Source organism: Ixodes scapularis, unplaced genomic scaffold (genome assembly GCF_016920785.2).
Source record: "Ixodes scapularis isolate PalLabHiFi unplaced genomic scaffold, ASM1692078v2 PGA_scaffold3__209_contigs__length_174095766, whole genome shotgun sequence".
In the NCBI taxonomy this organism is placed as follows: Eukaryota; Metazoa; Arthropoda; class Arachnida; order Ixodida; family Ixodidae; genus Ixodes; species Ixodes scapularis.
In genome coordinates, this window is record NW_024609868.1 from 155,889,839 (window position 1) to 155,908,970 (window position 19,132).

Sequence of the window (19,132 nt, forward strand, 5' to 3'; positions counted from 1 at the left end):
GTTGGTAGTCTTTCAACTTTATCGAATATTCAGGTCCTTTCTCATTTTTTCACGCTGTTGCTTTTTCCAACTGCTCTGCTTTTCGTAGCGGCTTTCGCCGCCACTAAAAACGTGACATCCAAACTTGCTTTATTTACATCACACAATCGTAAACTTGGAAAGTGTGCCACTTCGGCATACGCAAAGAGACCGCGCGTCTCTAATGCACACGCATGAATACAGGCAAGAAATCATGCTGCTTGCTTTTGTAACGTTTTTCTCGCTCCCGGTTTACGAAACAAATCGTTGGGGAGAGGCTGTTGGGACCACACGGCAGAACTAGCATGACCTGTGATTGCTTGAACTGCTCTCAGACTGCACTTGAACGCTCCGCAAAAGCGTCGTCGGGCGGGCGTCGTAGGACGGCGCCCAGAACAAGCCCTCGGCTGGCCCTCGGTTTCACCGCACGCGAATATTTCTCACTTTGCGGAAAGAACCATGCATTTTGAAGATACGCTCTTTTCAAATTGAAAATAAAACCGGGTAGAGCATAGGTAGAATCAAGCATAGCTTAGCAAGCACACGGTACACGACAAAGTTTGAAACAGCGGCGCACTTTGCATGAAACAAAAGAAACTTCCTTACCGTCGCTTGCACCAGTCGGCCATGACTGTCCGCCACTTGCGTTGGAAAGACGCAGCGTCTCCCAGCTCTCAGTAATTGCTTGATATTTTCGAACGCGGTATTTGTGAGTAAGATATCTAAATTTTCCGATAAAAGGACTAAAACGTAAAAAGGAAGCGATGCTCGAAGCTTCCGGAAGGCCGTGAACTCCAACGGCGGCCATTCGGAAGCTGATTGCAATAGCGATGGTCTTGCGCAGTTTTCAAAAGTCTCTTTTTTGTTCTTTGTGCTTTTTTAAGACAAAACTAAGCCAATCAATATATATTAATAAAAATAATGTTACTATATTAAATTTGTAAACAATTAACACAAACTTAGTCAATCTTAGGTTTTATCTAAACTTTAGTTTTTCTTTTTTAGCGTAAAACCGAAACTATCTCAAGCAATTTCTCCTTCGTCGCAAAGGTTATTCTGATTCATCTGCGCATGCTTGCACTCCTTAGATTTCGGCTTTTCTGGAAGGCTCGAGTGTCGAGGCAAATAATGAGGGTAACCTCGTATTTTGAAACAATGATAGTGCCCGTATTTTTTGGCGAGGGAAAGACACGTAAAATTTACGTCGATTTTTTACAGTGTGGAACTCTCAATCGACTGTGTTGGCGTGTTCGTTGTTGCAATTGCCAAGCTCTTTCCACATGAATGGAGATATCTTAAAGTTTTGCAAGATAAATCTACACCATAAAACACGTCCGGTGAGAGCTTGAGGTTTTCACATGAAGGCGCCGATTTCTCCAGCCAATTTCAGAGCGAGCTTCCATTCATAACATTACTACCCGTATGCGGTTCAGAAGTTGATTTGCGCTGCATGTGACTATGCAAGGTGGAGAATCTTATTTCCCAATTATTAGCCGTGGTTTCCTTTGCCTCGTGTCCCTTTGCTTGCTGTGGATGCAGATATCTGAAACAGCGTATAGTGCGCTGAGAGCTGCATTACAAAAACACTGGATAATCCTGGAAACGTAATTTGTCTACTAGCCTATGAGGCAGCACGCAACGGGCGGTGCACTTTGAAAACAAAGACATGTGCATGCTTTTGCATCAGCAGCATCAAACACTTGGTGCAACTGCCCTCGATCGTCTAGCTTCCAAATAGTGTTAAGTGTTTTTACAGTAAACTTTTATTCTTCAATAAAGGTAACAAATACAAATAATGGAAAATAAAAGCTATCTTGCAATAAAAAGTAGGCTTTTCAAATGATAAATATAGTCGAAATGACTAGATAAAATAATTATTGGCAAGTTAGATAAGGCTACTTTTCAAGGCGTACAATGCAGCTAATTTTTTTATTTGTGTTTTTTAAGGCGTATAGTTCATGTTGCATTTGCAACGTAAGTTCCTTAAGGCAGTAACCTCGGTCCTCTGCTGTTTTTGGTTTTTGTAAATGATCTAACTTCCTGCATCAAACACACGCGGTTTTTGTTATTTGCTGATGATATTAAGTTGTTTACAGCGGTTAAAACGGTTGACGATTGTAAATGTCTTCAGCGCGATATAGATTCTATTTCGGCGTGGTGTTTTTCAAATGACCTACTCTTAAATGAGTCAAAGACGAAAGTTATGTCCTTTTCTAGGAAGCGTGAAATTCTGAGTTTTCCCTATGTATTAGATTTCACCAATATTACTCGCGTTGAGGTCATTCGTGATCTAGGCGTTTTTATGGATCCTGCAATTAATTTCAACCATCACGTGACCACAATTACGAATGCTTCCTTTCGAGTGCTGGGAGCCATTACACGAGTGACACGCGATTTTTCTAAACCACTTTGTATTTTACGTTTGTTCTCTTCACTGGTGCGTAGTCGTGTTGAATATGCCTCAGTTGTCTGGAACTGTATTGGAGTGACAAATTCAGGTTTAATTGAGAGTGTTCAACGTAGGTTTGTTCGTGTTTTGTTTGATCGTTATTTTCAACCGAATTATTTCTATAGTTATGAGAGGATTTGTGAACTCGTGAAGTTAGACTCGTTGCATAACAGGAGAACAATTCGTGAACTGACATACTTGTATAAGATTGTAAATGGTATAATTGACTCCCCAGAGCTACTCGGCCACATCTATTTGCACGTTCCTCGTCAGTCTTGTAGACTTCATACTTTGTTTTATCCTATAGACTTTTATCATGCTGCACCCATAACACGCCTACAATTGACTTATAACCATTTAGAACAGATTTGTGCGAATGCTAGCCTTGATATATTTGATGAAAAGCGTAAATTTCGACAGTGTGTTGAGGCTATTGTTCTTTCCTAACGTTTCGCTTTTATCCTGTTTAGCGTTGTATTTCTGAAGGAATAAGTGCACCACTAAGGAGGCGTCAAGCTGTTGGTGGGTCACTGAAAATAAGAATAAACAATAAACAAACAGTGCCGGTCGTTCCCCCGGGAAACTTTTGGACCACGTGGTCTGCAGTGAAATGAGAAATGAAGCATCCCTTTGTCACATTATGTCTTCTATACCCGGTAATATTTTTTAATCAACAGGTTTTTAGAAAGAAGGGGCTCACTGCCACGTTGATGCAGCCTTCAGTGCGTCATGCGACTCGGAGGACATTATATGGGGGAGACCTTCATACACAGATAGCAAGACTGTTGCTCTCATACAGGACGACGCCGCATGAAGTGACTGGTTGTAGTCCTGCTGAACGTTTGATGGGCCGGAAGCTCAAGACCGCACTGAACATACTGCGACCAGATCTTCGAACTGCAGTGAATCTGAAGCAACTCCAGCAGAACGTACGGAACAACGAAACACCGATACTCGTGGATATCCAGCCCGGGATGCCAGTGTACACCCGTAATTTCCGAACAGGCCCGAGTTCGGTGCCGGCTACTGTGGAGTCCGACCAGGAGTTTGCGCCGTCGCTACGGCTACCGGATGGCCGAGTGTGGACAAGGCACCATAATCACATCCGTGGAGCACCGCAACCCCACAGCTTGTCTGGTGGCCCGGGACCCTCACTCACCACTTGCCCAAGCACGGCCAGTGTCGAATCATCTGCTGCGGATACCAGTGAACCTGCTGCTGACGCCACTGCTGCTCCAGCTGCGTGTTCTCCGGAGGTGGGCGCCGAGTTGACTACTGTTTCTGGAGACAACAGGCACCAAGATGCCCATTCCAGTACAAGGACTGGGCTCACTGTTCGCCCAGAGCCAGCGATACATCCGCAAACTCCGGTTCGTCGGTGCACACGTATAGGGAAGCCGGTGGTTCGGTGCTCGCCTTGAAGAGTGTGATGAACAGTTACCTTGCGTTGTTCCTGCATGTTATTTTTTTTACTGCTAGTTTTGTATAATGGACGACACTTTATGAGAGGGGAAGAAGTGTTGTAACCGTTGACCCGGTAGGGGGCGCCGCCGCGCCCCTGATAAATAAACGTGCGGCAGCAGTTGCTACAGGGTTTCTGCACTGAGACTCGAGCTGGGTGTCGTCAATTATGACATTGGTTGGCTCTGGCTGAGTGGGGGGGGGGGGGGGGGGGGGCACAGGACGTGATGTTGAGCAGCGGGCAGTCGGCTGCCGCTCCAACTGCAGAATTGTCTCCAACAACCGGTCAATGTAGTCTGAAAGGTCAAACATGACGTCACAATATGGTTTTGTGCTGACAACAGAATTAGAACAAGAAGCTCCAGATGCTTGGGGTGCACATGAAATGATTGAGCATGCGAGATTTCGAGCCGTATTTTGGACAAGTGTTGTCTGCTGTATACTGTAGTAGAAGGCACATTTGCATTCTCCTACCTGAGAATTAAAAGCGGGAAATATACAGGTCAGATAGGGCAGCTGCAGGAGGTTTTGTTATGCTGCCCCGTATCCCGGAGCAAAAACTGTGCTTTACTGAATGTATTCAGCACAACGTTTACAGATACGAGTCAAAAAGACCTAACTAGCAAGTGCTCCAGTTGTAGACAAGCGCATGGAAATTGACAAAAAGAAAATAGTGTATTCCCGTGCCAATGTCATTAAGATTATTAGTTACAAGAGATTCAACAGGAACATGGAACATGCTATAGTTCATATAATAGAATGAGCACAATAAATACAACCATGTACCAGCTAAGACAATGAGTTGCTCCGCAGACCAACCAAGAAGGGCTGTAGCCATGACAAGATATGTGATGTAAGTGCGACAGAGCTTGTTTTCTTCTTCCCCAATAAAAATGAACTTTAAAGAACAGAAAAGCTTTCAGTCTATTCACTATGATGAAGAAGCAAGAGCAGCGGAGCTGTACTATGTGCCGCCATTTATGAGCTACAGCGTCAACCAGAAAACCGGCATACCGGTTGTCTGGTTGCCGCCGTTGTTTATACATGGCGGTAGCTGTCCAGACGGTTGTCGAGCTTTATTTGTCCACGGACACGAAACTGGGGAAACTAGACCTTAATAGCTCCGCTGTAAAAAAGATTCAGGGGAAACAGCTGTATGCCGCCTAAAGCATGGAATGTGCGCTGTTAAACATATCACACCTTTTATCAGGTCAAACTCTTAGAAATTTGAAGCACCTGTTTATTTGCTGGTGCATCTTTTGTGCTTGTGTTTACTAAGTTTAACAAAAGCAAGAGACATCAGTCAGTATCCTTTTATATCCTGTGCCTGTGTATTTGCACCACTTCCTTTTCCTGCTAATACAATGTATTGACTTGCTCAGGTGCAAAGGTTCTCACAGCCTCAATAGCGGACTATTTGAGCATTGCGCAGAAACAGTGGCCGGCGACAATTAAAGGACTTGGGAGGAGCTTCTGGGGTATTCATAACCCGTACCAGACTATAGAAGTCTGCAAGAGCATGGTATGCTGTGGCAACCTCAATGGTATCGGCCTGCACAAGTAGTGAAGCTTTGGCTAGTCAGTGGCAACACATAAGCAGTGTGAAGACAATGGACAGAGAGCAGGCACGTAGCCAGGGGGAAGGCCCATGGGGCCCGCCCCCCCCCCCCCCCCCCCCAGATATCTTCCATTTCGATTCTGGGACCTCCTCTCCCCCCTCCCCCTCATAGAGCATTTTGTCATGGGCGCCCCCCCCCCCCCCCCCCCGAAACAAAACTCTGGTCACGTGCCTGACAGAGAGGCATCCTCGTTTCCAGAAAGTCTTCTTCTACTCTGTCCGTTGTGTTTGCACTGTTTATCTGCTATTGAAGGCTTTCACAAAAAAAGGGGGATAGTGTGTTTTTCATGTTTCTTCCACTTGTTCTAAAAGAAAATGAGTATATTCACTGTATGTGGCATCCTCCATGAGTTCTTGGACCACTGGTTCTCCACCATGCGCCTTGGGATATTTACTTTATCATTGTGGTTCTCCATCTTTTGTTTTTCGCTGCTTTCTGTTTGAATTTTCATTGTAATGCAGTGCTGCTATGAAGGTCCTTAAAGGGGAAATTTAGAACAATTTTTGAAATATTGTCACGAATGACAAAGAGGCAAGGAGTAACCAAGGAAAATAGTGTTTAATGGGACAAACTAGTACCCAAAACAGAAGAGAATAACAGTACGCCGCGGGCGTTGAATCTGGGCGCAACAGAGAGGACAAGTGCTAGCTATAGACGGACTGTCTGCAGCCACGGGTGCACTCTTTTATAGCCATCACGTAGCGCCCAGGAAGTACTAGAACTAGAATAACACAATGTACAAGCGGACAATAAGGAGAACATGGAAGTTCTTTCTAGAAACTTCGAGAAACTAGATGAGGAATAAAAGAAAGAATATAATGTGCTTCCGTGGCTGGGAGTTTAACCCAGCGCTGCTGCGTGAAAGCCGGGCACGCAATCCACTCTGCTACGTCGGCCGCTTGGAAATACGGCAATATTAGGAAGCTCAATAATCCAATCCATACCTCGCATCCATGATGCTGTGCGAGTAGGCCACAGACTTGGGGGCAAACTGGATCAATGTCGAATGAAACGTCTTGACGCTTAACGTTTGACCCTCTGATGGCAGCTGTTTGACATCTTTTAAAAAAGACTTTGATGCCAGAATAGTGGCCAGCCTGTCGTGGGCATCAGTTCCTTCAAACAGAAAATTAAAATTGTAAATTCAGCTTTCCTAGAGGAATCTGCAATTGACAAAGCATGCGTTGGCTATTCTACCTACATATTCTGTTGAAACTTTACCAGAGGTCCACTATGTCTCTGCATAAGCTTGCAAATTCGTAGAATACTAAAATGCCTCGAGCAACACCACTCCAAGAAGTACCATTCGTGGCAAAATATAGCCATTTGTTCCCGCTTTTAGAATCTAATAACTAAAGACAACCGTCTTTTTTAATTTTATAAGAATTAGTACCTACAACTTTACGTAACTTGATGCCTACATGCACATGAAATCCAAGGAATAATAGCATACCCACATTTTCCACCCGAGCTGTTCCATAGGAAAAGCTGCCGCATAGCTACCTCTTTCCTGCTTTACTGACTAGATTCATTTGCATATCACAATTTCTATTGAACAGAGTTAAAAGCATCACTCTTATCGGAGAAACAAAAGCTTTCTTTTAAACCGATCGAAGATGTAAGAAGAATAAACATTGAGGACAGGGACTGAACAACCACTTCCTTCAGGTAGCAACGAACAAATATGAAATTGCAAGAGCGAGCAGCAGATTAAAGGAGCCAAATACCGAAAGAAGGGAAATATCATTTCTGGTTTCAGAAATTCGACTTCAGTCTTCGTCAGGAGGAATGAGGGGGTAGAAACATTGTTTTTTACGCTGTAAATAGCAATCGCCTCTACATTTTACCGGCCATATCTGCTATTATCCCCCCCCCCCCCAAATTCGTGTCTCATAAAAACAAGGGCTGCACTCGGTGTAAGATCGAGCGTGTGTGACAATGGGGAGAAAGGAATCGGGTACCTTGATTTAGGGCGGGTCCCCATCCTAAATGTTTATTCTTTCTTACATCTTCAACCTCAAAACCAACACGCTCCTAGAACGCATATTTCTTAGAAACATGCTTCAGTTTATTCAACCCTTCTCCAAGAGTGAAATTTCTTCTGAGCAAGGAAAGTCTGGACATCATGTGGGAAAACCGGAGACTGCGGTAATAGGATGAGGGAGAGTCGAAGAAAAAGAGTCAGCAATGACCTTCTCAAAGTCTGGACCTTTGCAACCTGTATTATCAGACCAATGTCCTGGCACTAGTTCATAATTTACATTTGAATGTCCATTAAAAGCACCACATATGCATGAACAATGTCTTAAAACAGTAATATCAGTATACTAAGGCGAGTAGTGTGATGCAGGCAAGAAAACTTTATCTCTGCACTTCTAATCATGCCGAAATCACCTGCCTTGTGTGATCTATTTTCTACGGTGAAGGGGGCCACGCTCGCAGGCTGGGAAGATCTCATTGTGGCCAGTGTGTACGTCACCGATGTGATTCAGCATTGACAACCACTTTGCCTGCATGGATTCTCCGTCTCCTCTACTAGTGGCTGCACAGTGGTACAGATGTTTGGTGATACTTTTTGTCCACAAGCCAATTCTCTCAAAACCTTTGCGACAGCATGCAGCCATCAGCTTTGTTTTTTATCCCTGAAAATAGAAGAAACTTATAGTGTACCTAAAATTACGTATTCCATCTTACTTTTCTAGGCAGCTATAAGCATACTTCTTACGTCAGACGTATCCGGAACCCAAAGTCTAAAGATACGTCGGACGTATCTGTATCCCAGAGTCTAAACATACGTCGCACGTACCCGGATCCCAGAGTCTAAAGATACGTAGGACGTACCCAGGACTCGTAGTCTTTGAGCATAGCAGCGATTCACATTCAAGGTGTTCGGGGCACCAAGTAGTATGCGGTATGCATCGCCGACCCTGAGCTCAACGGACTCAACCGGCTCAGCTGTCGAGTTTTGAGAGCAATGCTCAAAAGAGAATACGAAACTTACGAGACATAAAATGTTGCGTGCCGTTTCCGGCCGTTTTCTTCTCTGGCAGTCGAAGTTTCGTTTAGCGAGTTTTCAGTATGGTGCCTCGAAAGCATCTCTGACTGGGAGTTTACCGCGTCCAAAAAAGGTGGTCCCTCCATTTCCGCCTGGTGACGTCATAGAAGTGTCACGCTGTCGCCGGTCGCGATCCTGGCGGCATCCCAACAGCTGTGGCGTATGTGGCAGACGCCTGTTCTGCTGCAAGTCGCTCTCCACTGTGGAAGTTCACGGAAGCTTCAGCAGCCAGAACTTGGGACGCCGTGATGACAGCGACACTGGCGTTCGCTTGTGCTACTCGCAGCTTTTCGTTAGCATTTCTACGACCAACTGCCAGGATCGTGACATGCAACAGCATGATAAAGCCCCTCTATCATGGGAAAAGTGGCACCATTCTTTGAACAAGCCACAGCGGTCACTATTGGCCAGTTGTCACCGAAAGCCCTGCTTTCGTTTAGGACTTCCGGTCGCCATTACTTTCCCAAGCTGTTGCTACGCCGCAGCTAACGGTCGGTTGCGCCTGTGGAAAAGTTTGCCGGAGAGCCTTTCAGTGTTCCCTCTTGAACGGAAAATGAACCTCGGAGGAAAATCTTGCTTCACCGAATCGGTCGAAAAGATTCCAACCAGACGGGAGCCGTAAAGTTCTGCGAGGTGGGTGCTCTGTTTAAAGCTCACCAGAATGCAGACACAGCGGTTTATAGCAAGTTATGCACTCCCTTCCACCGTAAGTGCGAGCGATATAATAGCGATAACAACACTGCCGACTTGGCATGCACAGATGGCTGTGCTGCGGAAGCTTCGTTCAAAACGGCCCGCTCCTGCTCGTGCTTGGAGTATCGGCGTCGCTCTCACTTACGGGTGCGTGCGGAGTACGCTCGCTCATGAAGTGTGTCTTAAGGCCGGTTCAGACACTCGCGTTTGAGTGCGTTTGACTGCGTTGCGTCGAGTACCGAAAGCGAGTCACTGGCACGTCTGTACTTCGTATGAAGCGTAGAATTCAATTCAAGGAATCATCTTTGCACGCGATATAAGCAGCAGGGATGTGCTGGTTTTTCGCTGCCGCAACGCAGTCAAATGCAGTCAAACGCAACTGTCTGAACCAGGTTTTACATGCTCGTGTACCATGCTTTGTTTTGCACAAAGTTCATAAGCTTGCAAAGCTCTCGCGGCTGCAGACGCGAGCATGTAGAAGTATCTATACACCGGTTCAACATAAATGCGAGCGAATCAAGCGCGACAAGCACAAGTATGCTTTCTCTCCACACGTTAAAAATAAATAGTGACTCGTCTGAAGTCTTGGAGAATATAATTGCAATTTGGTGGTTTCGGGATGAATAAAAACGATTTGCGATTCCTGTGAAGCCGAAGGGGCGGACAGGTAGACACGAGACACTGACCAATAACGCAACTCGGTAGGGATGGTCGGGACGATTATCCAAAGCACTTTTAAGATGCATGGTTGGACGAACAGATCTAAAGAGGCTTCAGGGCGGTCGGATGCAAATGTGGCTCCAAATGAGGGCATTGCCACACTTGTACGACAAGAAAAGTCCACACGACCGGCATCACGCCGCTCCAGCTGACCGAGACGTCGATACGCTTGGGAACTTCCGGAGGGCGCTTCGTCGCAAACCGGAAGTTAGAGGTGGGGTGAGGAGGGTTTTTCGGAGGAGGAGGGAAGAGAATGCACCACTTTTCTCAGATACAGGGGCTTTACAGCATGACACTTTGGCTTTTGTGACGTTATTTGTTAACATTTTGGGGCCATTTTTGATGTATGGGTAACATAGGACACTAAACACACCAGTCGAAGGCGCTCCCCAGGCAACATAGTTTCGAAAGAAATGAGATTACGAAACTAACGAAACATGAACCGTCGCGTGCCGTTTCCGGCCGTTCCCTTCACTGGCGGTCGAAATTTCGTTTCGTACAGACATGCAAAGCATGCAGTGTGTGAAAAAGGATCGTCGGGTCACGGCTCCTGCCTACCGATTTTTGCGCTTGTATGATGCAACGTTGCTTTACGTGCCTCTGATGGCGTAAAATACCGACAAGGAGCGACCCTTGGATAGCACATATAGAGGTGTACGAAACTCTTTTCTGCAACTGCACCATAGCAGTAATTTTTGGGGGTTAACACTTTTATAAGAATAAAATAGCATACTTTGTGAGGAAATAATATTTAACTTTTTGCAACGTGCCACAGTCAAACAGACGCTTAATATCTGGATGTTGTTCCCTCAGGCACTTCCTTATCTGCGAATGCCTGTCAGTGACCAATGTATGGATATGGATACTCCCCATCCTTCAACGTGCCGTATGGACAGTACAAGGCCTTCGAGCACCATGCGGGCACTGCCCCCAAGTTTGTTTGATTGTAAAATAAAACAAAATGTCAGTTAACAGAACACGCGAGCAGTCAAGGCTGATACGAACATAAAAATCCAAGCCTTAGAGTGACATCTGCCATTTTTAAAGAGACAGCACCTTCAGAAGCATACCCCTCAAACATTTATGTCTCGATGCTAAGTGTTGGCTTCAACTACGATTCGAATAAGACATTCATAGCTGACAGAGGTCTTGTTTACATGTGTGAGTTATCTCAGAATTCGACCTGAATTTAAGGTTCTGCTGCATGCATTAGCACAACCAGAATTTTTCTTTCTTGGGAAGGGAGGTGGGGGGGGGGTCTCGGAAACTGAAACGAGTGCCGTGTGGAAAGGTTGGCCAATAGCTGCACTTCAAAACTTGTGGCCTCCTTTTTTCTCTATCTTTCTCTCAGCCCCCCCCCCCCCCCCCACACACACACACTATACACAAGCACTATGTAAAAAAAACTCCGATCATCCCTAAGGCAACAGTAAAGTGGAAGCTGCATGCTCGGCGGACCACTCAACCGTCAGCCTTATGTCATGTGATCACACTCTCTGTTCATACGCACCTGCAGCGAGGAACGCCAAGCAATAAAAGGTAGGCGAGTGATTGGTCCATCGCACAAGTAGCGTCCCCCTCATTATCAGCTTAAAGGTGAACAGAGTATACATGTTCGCAAATCCGTGCCAAGTCTCGCTTACCAACTGCACAACTGTCGTCAGTGACTCCGTAGTAGCAGCTGTGAGCCTTTGACAAGAATAACATTGTTTCTCTACAAAACAGTCGTATATAGCTGAAATCAAGAGCTTGCTGGTAACGGAAGTTAGATTCAAGGAAAGACAGCCTGACCGTCCTCGTGTCTTTTGTCTTCCTTTACATCTAACCAGTCGTGTGGATTACTCAAACGTTTCCAAAGTATGTCGAGTTATCATGACTTCGTGCTCAACTTCGCCGACCATGCTAAAACTAAAAGCAGACGTAAAATTTTCCAATTGGCCTACAGGCGAAAATGGACCATAAAAGTAACTGAAATTCTGGACTTAGGCTCAAGCCGGGAACAACCAATGGAAAAGGATATGTTTCCACTTACTTGGACCAACTCCGCATGCAATATTTTGTTTGTTCTCTTGTCCAACAATGTGTAGTTTCCATTTTTTGTCGAAAATCCTGGTGAATCGGCGCGCCCATCACCGGCAAGTGCAACAGGCAGCTTAATCTTCTCCAGATGGTCTTTTTGTGCCTCATTCCAAACCTGAAAGAGTAATATACATAACTTCAATTCTTCCCTTTCCCATTTTTATTTTGCAGACAGAGTCAGATACTGGTGTTTACTTGTTGCACTGCAGGCAACAGAAGATCCGTCTGGTATCGGAAGAATGTTCTCGTGCAGTAGGTCGCTACTCCGATGGTGGTCAGGAGCCTCAACGTCGTGCTTGGGCTCAGGCCAGAGAACAATATTCCTCCAGCCACCATCAGGTTTCCAAATGATGTTTTCTCCGCCGTTGGCTGGCTCTCCCACGATCTAACGTGGCCATCGGAACATGTCGTCCAGATTTTAACTGACGTCGCAGAAACGCAGACCTCAGGAAGAACACTTTTGTGGCATTTTGGGCACGATGCAAAGAGCGCCAGCAACTTTCTCTTATGTACAATGAACCTCCGCTCAGTGGTTAGAATGGAGTTGCTCTCGGATTCAATGGTCGTCCTGAAAGTAAGGTATAAATGTGTCACAAAGAGTCTAGTTTACATTAAAAGTAATCTTACTCTGCACTTGTTTCGCACACTGAGGGAATATACGATAAATCAACTTCATTGTTGGCGACACGTTCTTCCATTTCGTGATCGAAGTTGCCAAGATCAATGGTCACCCTGAAAGTAAGGTAGAAATGTGTCGCAATGAGTCTAGTTTAGATTAACAGTAATCTTAACCTGCACTTATTTCATACACTGAGGGAAGATACGATATGTCAACTTCATTGTTGGCGACACTTTCTTCCATTTCGTCATCGAAATTGTCCAGGTAATGCTGAGGCAACCTGCCAGGTGGTCGTATTGGTGAGGACTACCAGTAAGGAGGCTTTCATCCAACCTCAGTTTGTGACGAGGTGCTGACCAGGTTGGCTGCAGAGGAGGGAGTGTGCACAGCTGAATGGAACATTCAAACATTTCAAACATTCAAACATTTGGAACATTTCAAAAAATCGGGGTGAAATAAGTGTGACGCAAACTCTAATCACTGCATCACACAAATATTGCATTCTCAAAAAAAAAATTTACAGATATGATTACCGGTGCATGCAACTTTTGGTGTTGTCTGGCATCGCACATTTCTAGATTTAGGCCTCATTGCCACTTGTACCGACTTGGTTGCCATACTGGGTGTTATCTGGACTGGCCGTGAAGTGCTGCATGGCTCAGCATCGGCCTTATCTGGAGATGACGCTTCCATGGTAGTCATCAAACCGATGCTACCTGTCACTGCAGTATTGAACTGTGAAGCAAGTGGCTCATCGACGATATGCGAGTCAAGCAAACAACGAATAAGGAAACTGACTGTTGAACTGGAGACAGAGTGATCGGAATAGAGGGCCAGAACAACTACAGCTGTCTTGAGTTGGTGAGGTGGGTTAGTTGATATAGAGAAGAGATTATGAGTGAACAACTAAGGGCACAAAGAAAAAGACAGCGCACTGGCGTGCTATGCACGCTTTTTTCATTCCTTTTTTTTCGCTCTGGGCAGCTTTTTGCCCTGGCTTCCAACAGATGTTTATACGAAATAGCACAATTGAATGCCTTCACTGCAGGGATGTGAAACTGGTAGGGAGAATGAAATCTTGGGAGAACAAAAGAAAACTGTCAGTGGTATAGTGTTCAAAGTAAAGCACAAAGAATCCCAATGGTTAGGTTCTTTGTGTTCTCAGCTGTTTTCAAATGATTGCAGCTTCCGGTCAGTTTTAAGTAATTTTTGCTTCTGTCTGAAAAGTATTCGGAGGCACCGTAGTACGCTGTTTTCACATTATTGCAGTATCTGGTGAGTTTAAAATAATTTGCTTCTGTCTCAGTAGTATTCGGCAGCATCTACGTAACATATTCGCAAGTCATGCGACACTTTTTTTTAACACTCGATCTGTCACTTTACTGATAGTGTTGTAACACTACTTTGTTGGGACCTTCTAGATATTTTGTTTCAAAGCTTTGACAGGTGGCTCATGGCACGAGGGTTCGTGTAGCAGAGCTAGATGTTATTCCTGTGGTGATGCTTGATTGCTAGCCGAAGCCGACAGCACGCGATCACAAGGAAGGCACTTTAGTTCTGGAAAATTTCGTCGACAACATTGTCTTTTTTTCAGTGTTGATCGTAAAAAAAATGTCGTAAATATCGCCAAATGCCTCGACAAAACAAGATGTTCGAGAAAAAAAAAGTAAGCCCACACCGCGTAATGAACCCCCGGCCACTTGCACATGAAGCAGACATCATACCACTACGCCATTCCCCCGCTTAGAAAGCTGGTTGTAAGCATTCCTTTTATACGAGTTTCGTCCCTTTCCGGCCGAGGTGCACGACGGAGTAATATAATCTGTTGCATTACATCTAATCATTGAGCGCGTGCTTGTAGCTGTGCTGCGGTAAATCTTAGTGCGAAGCAGTGAACACCTCTTTTATACGCCTAAACATAAGGAACATACTTGATACCGCGATTAAAATCAATCATCGCGCGCACTCCGGCTGTTCCTTGTACACACATGTTGCGACATACGTATGCACGTACCTCGTTGTTCCCGATCGGTGGTAAACCAACGAACAGCGTTGGCACTGCACCGTGCCTAAGCCGGATAGTCTTAAGGTGTAGTCCGACAGAAGATCGACAGTCGTCGATGTCCTCATAGCAGTCGGCCGTGAAATGGGCCGCGCAAGATATCGTTGAATCCGAAGGCTCCCAGCCGTTTTGCGCGACTCCTACCTTCCACCTGTTCCGCATCGACGGATCCTTCGGGAAGTGGAAAAATGACACAGCCGCCCCCTTCTTCTGCGCGTTAAAGCACCCATCCGCAAAAAATACTTTGACTATTCTCGCAATGCGGCCGAGAGATTCAGGCAGGATCAGGTGCCAGACTAGCCAGACGCTATGCGGCAGGGCCAGCGGGGCGGCGGCCCCTGTGCTCGCAAGAGTGCCTAGGCGAAGAGATTCGCCGAGCGTGGCGAGCTCGAGTCAGAATCACGTGACCCATGGACTCCACGTTGTGACTATTGAAGGCAGGGGTTGCCTGACGTAGCCACCTGCCTGAAGGCAGGTGGCTACGTCATATTCTTTCAGGGTTGCCTGATCATTTCTTACAAAAGATCAACATCAGAAAATTGATTTTTGCAATTACTAGAGCTCCAAAATTAATGAAACTTGTTGTGAAGACTACATGACACATGCAGACCTCATATCTAACTCCCACAATATTCAGGTCATAGCACCTTTAACATGCATTACGCAGTTGTGATATACGACCGCACGCCGGCACGATGTTCATCCAGATCGAAACTGGCAGGGTTGGGGATTGAACCTAGGATCCCTGGGCTCTGTAGCGCGAGCTTTCGCTCTACGTGCTACAGGTTGGTGTTTTCTAGCCTACTTGGCCGCCGATCACCCCTATGGCTCCGGAGGGAAACATGTCTTCTGTTTAGACACGCACAGCAAGTTAGCAACTGGATTACACCGCTGTATGCACTGTGAGCTGTAGTGATTTGGATGGTCCACAAAAGAAAAAAACGCTATACTTGGAGACAAGCTAAAAGTAAACGCTGGGGACGGGGTCGCCTCCTCTCGAGCGTTCACTTTGCAAAAGCGGAAAGAGATGGAAGGAGCTTCCGCTACATGTCACCGACTATAATTACCGCGCTTCATCTCAAAACTGAAAATCATTCTCAGCAATTACCACTCGAAGCAAAAAATGCACGCTTCCTTCGATTTGTGTGCATGTTTATGAGGCAAAAAGCGTAGTGCTTCTTCTTCTGTTATTCCCATTTAGCGACTCAGCCAGCAATATGTTCCAAGGAGGGGGGGGGGGGGCGACACTAAAAGCTTTTCCCGCCTCCCCTTTGCCTACGTCACTGGTATATTGTCAGCTGTACGTGAATTTAAAAATCTCGAAACAACCTGTTTTACTGAGCCGCAAAACACGGCATTCAATTTAGACCAAACCATACAAAATTAAACTAAACGCATATTTTAGCACAAAATATAAACTTAAAACAAATATCCAGTGGATGATTAAGCAATTGCATGTCTTCAAAAAAAAATATCAAGTTGAATTAAGATATTGAACACCGTATGTTTGAAGAAGGAGATTGACATAAGTTGATGTAGATTTCAATCAGCAAACCAAGGTTATCAAGCATCGTATAACATGCAGCAGAAGAAGCTGGGAAATTATGTCTGCTCGCATTCGATTGACTTCAAAGTTCGTACAGAGCGCGATAACCTCAGTAATGTCCACGTTAGTGACACCGGCCACGGAAATATGAGCTGTGATATAGTGGGGCCGAAACCGAAACTATTCAGTCGTATTTCAATTCCTTGTTTCGTCCCAATCCAAAGCCACAAGCAGCTTCAGGATTCTTGTCCGCCTGTGGAGACAAAATCCTGTTTCTCGAAGTGCGCTGGTGAATCCATGTTTAGGTATGTTTTGCCGATTTCATGTTCATAATCCATGCTAGAAGAATATCCAAATATGCTAGATGATCGTCCGAACAACGTAGGGCACGTTGCCACCGTAATTGTTTCAACGATTTAAGTGGAAAAAAGTGAAATCGTCTCAGCACTGGCCGGCGGTGGCTGCGCCGCGATCTTGAGAATGCTGTGAATGTTCTGCGACAATGGAGCACTGCAAGACGCTGACTAGATCGTTCCTAAAATTCGCGTTGCTGTCAGTGAACTGTTCTGTGTTGTTAAACCCTTGGATACGGATCTTCGTAAAAACGACATGGGTGTGTTCAGGAGGTTGACACTCATTAAGAATTTGGTGGTCTTTAACTTGGCCTGTCGTCTCGTCCTTCCTTACGCTAGCGACACCGTTGGGTTGTGCCCGTGTAATATTTTAACTTGAAAAGGGGACCAAGACTACATGATAAAACCAGGTGGTTACCGTCGGGTGACAGAAGCAGACGCCCGGAGGCGTAAAGAAGCAGTCCACCCAAATCAAAGGTGAGCGAGCATCTGTTCTCTTTTCCGGCAAACCCTAGGCTCGTGCCGTTCGCTCGTGTTTACTACGTCATGCTCTGTACCAGTCGGCATGAGACCGGTAGCGCCATCTCTTTTTTTTAAATTCAAATATTACAACATTCTTCCTCTCTTAAAAGAAAAAGAAAACGTGGGAGGGGAGAATTACGTTAGGACAATTAAATATTCAAGGGAAAGAATGCACTAAAAGAACTTTAACAAGTATAATTATCGTATTTCACAGAAACGCCCTGAAGTACTGCGCAAAAAATATCGTGATACCTGATACTGCGCAAAGCCTTAACACTGGCAGAAAGTCTTAGTACCTGCAGTACACAAAAGTGACACGCCACAAAAAAGAAAAATTGTTCACACGATCGTCTTTGAGAGCACAGCTTCCTCAAAATATTCCACGTAAACGTAGTTCAACTTCCACTTCCCAAAATATTCCACGTAGATGTAGTAAGTCCGACTTCCCCCTCCCATTAAGAATAAAGTTGTACTTGTAGGTAAATGGCTTTTTTAGGATATTTCAATATAATGATACATGCTACAACAAATAAAATGTCCAGGACACCTTTGCGAGTGTCGTTATTAGGTTAGTAGTGTGATAAGCATGCAGTGTAGTTTGTATTCAATGTTTGCCATGGACATTTGTTGTTATACCTTGGCCAAGATTTTCCTATGACAATGAGACTATATTCGCAACTATGCATGATAACCTATTTAAAGCACATCACTGGGCTCGGCCTGCCCACTGCTAACTGACACCGCCATGGCTTAGTGTTTTAAATTTGCCGGGACTCTCTTCTTGCGGGGCGGTCGGGCTGGTACCGGTGGTGGCGGTGAAAGAGTAGGCGGAGAGTGGTACTCCGGTTCAGCAATTGATATTGAGCTGTGCCGCGATTACAGTGGTGTGCTCGCCCTCGGCAGATGGAAGACTGTCGGACGGCTGGGTAGGGTGTGCCCCGCAGACTTTGAAGCAATAAAATGACCCTGGACCACAGCAGATAGGCCAGGATCCACGGCGGACCCAGGTTCTGTACCAGCAAGACCAGGAGACACAGCAGGAGGAGGCCCACTACGGCCTGGCAAAGCAGAGTGCTCAGGCTGCACAGCATGCCCGAGGTTTCCCAAGGAACCCAGGCCAGCAGCTGTAAACGACGGATCAGGCTCCCCAGGGAAGCCCGGTTCAGGAAGCGCAGCATCTGGGTCCCCAGGAGAGTGGAGTACTGGCTGCCCACCTGAACTTTCAGGTGGCGGAGAGGCACTAACAGATGCTTGGATATGATGTTCAGTAACTTCAGGAGCATGGGTAGATGCATGAACCTAAGGATGTGTATGAATATGCCTCTAAGTGGGAACATGCCTTCTATCTTCATCTTCATCGCTATCCCAAGACGGATCAGGAAGGTTCACAGGAACAGGAGGCAGACAAGGTGTCTTTGTTAACTTCATAGGATTCCAGAGTCTACCGTCGTCTAGTTGATATGTGGCAGGTACCAGTTGCGTATGTATCCTATGAGGTTCAGAGTATGTACTATGCAGTTTATGATGATGATTGGGCTTGAAGCCACGAACTGTTTTCCCAGGATGAAACTGTGGCGGTCGTAGCGCACGTCGATGCGCAGAGTAGGACTCAATTTTCTGTTGATACACTTGGACTCTTTCGGGACGCTCATTTCGCTTGTCGGAGAAGTTATCCGGAACTTCCTTCGTACGCATACCCTGTACATCAAGTCTTGAGCGATGAATCCGCCCATGGAGAAGAAGTGATGGTGCAAACCGAGTTGCAGGATGCACTGTTCGATGATATGCTTCTGGATGATCACGAACAGCATCAGGAAGCGAACGACCTTGTACAGCAGCGAGTTGTAGGAAAGACTTCAGGAGACGATTAAGTCTCAACTTGCCCATTATATTCAGGATTATATAGAGCTTGCATCAGAATTAATTGGGGGGCTAG

At 45.7% G+C, this 19,132-nt stretch overlaps 1 non-coding gene and 2 pseudogenes across 1 annotated transcript; all 3 read right to left on the reverse strand.

Annotated features, from left to right (window-relative positions):
* Window positions 1-3,796: 3,796 nt before the first annotated feature.
* Window positions 3,797-8,171, reverse strand: LOC115308524 (annotated as a pseudogene).
* A 2,555-nt stretch (window positions 8,172-10,726) lies between these two features.
* Window positions 10,727-12,956, reverse strand: LOC115315890. The gene is made up of 5 exons (XR_005715588.1): window positions 12,919-12,956; window positions 12,722-12,826; window positions 12,290-12,662; window positions 12,053-12,209; window positions 10,727-10,964 (listed from the first exon to the last, which is right to left on the reverse strand). It is a non-coding gene; the product is annotated as an uncharacterized LOC115315890 (transcript).
* Window positions 12,957-13,047: 91 nt separating this feature from the next.
* On the reverse strand, window positions 13,048-18,554 carry LOC120840604 (annotated as a pseudogene).
* Window positions 18,555-19,132: the final 578 nt, after the last annotated feature.